The sequence below is a fragment of the Octopus bimaculoides genome, chromosome 4, assembly GCF_001194135.2.
Source record: "Octopus bimaculoides isolate UCB-OBI-ISO-001 chromosome 4, ASM119413v2, whole genome shotgun sequence".
NCBI lineage: Eukaryota > Metazoa > Mollusca > Cephalopoda > Octopoda > Octopodidae > Octopus > Octopus bimaculoides.
This window is the reverse complement of record NC_068984.1, coordinates 44,219,025-44,219,914: the sequence shown is the minus strand read 5'-3', so window position 1 is coordinate 44,219,914 and position 890 is coordinate 44,219,025.

Below are 890 nucleotides of genomic sequence, written 5' to 3'. Positions count from 1 at the left end.
ATATATATATATATATATATATATATATATATATATATATATATATATATATATATATATATATATATATACATATATATACATGCATATATATATATGTATATACATGAATAATACATAAATATATACATAAATACATACATACATAAGTACATACATACATGTATGCATACATACACAGGCAGACAGCCAGACAGGCAGTCAGACAGACAGACAGACAGATAGATAGATAGATAGATAGATAGATAGATAGATAGATAGAGACATTCAATTATCTATATGTAGATTTCTCTCACTGTTCTTTTCCTCGTGCTCAAGCATATTTAGATTTGACATAAAACTTAAGTTAGGCTCCCCATGTTGATTAAACTAATATTAGTCACCGAACAACTCTTGTCTTGTGTTTTCTACTCCGTTAGTGGTTGAGGTCAGGAATCAGTTCTCTGTAGAAGGAATATCTTACCGGAGATGACCACCATAATTGCTATCAGCATGATTTTTACTACTGTCTGATCCATTGCAGTGGAAAGTTGTGTAGACAAGGCATATTTACCCGTCTTACACGTTGACGCCACCGATTGGTTTTCTTCTGTTCATCATCTTAAAAGTCTGCTTGTTGTTATCATACTTCTCACATTGAAGTAGACACATGTTCTTTTACTCTTTTCCTCGTTTCAGTCTTTGAACTTTGGTCATGTTGGGGCGCTTCCCTTCAAGATTTTAGCCGAACATATTCATAGCAATACTTATCCTAGTCTTGTACATATTTTCGAGATCACTATTTTTCAAACCCCAGACGCTTACACACGCACGTACATAAACACATATATACGAGTACATATATATGCATTTGGGTGTATATATATATATATATATATATATATATATAT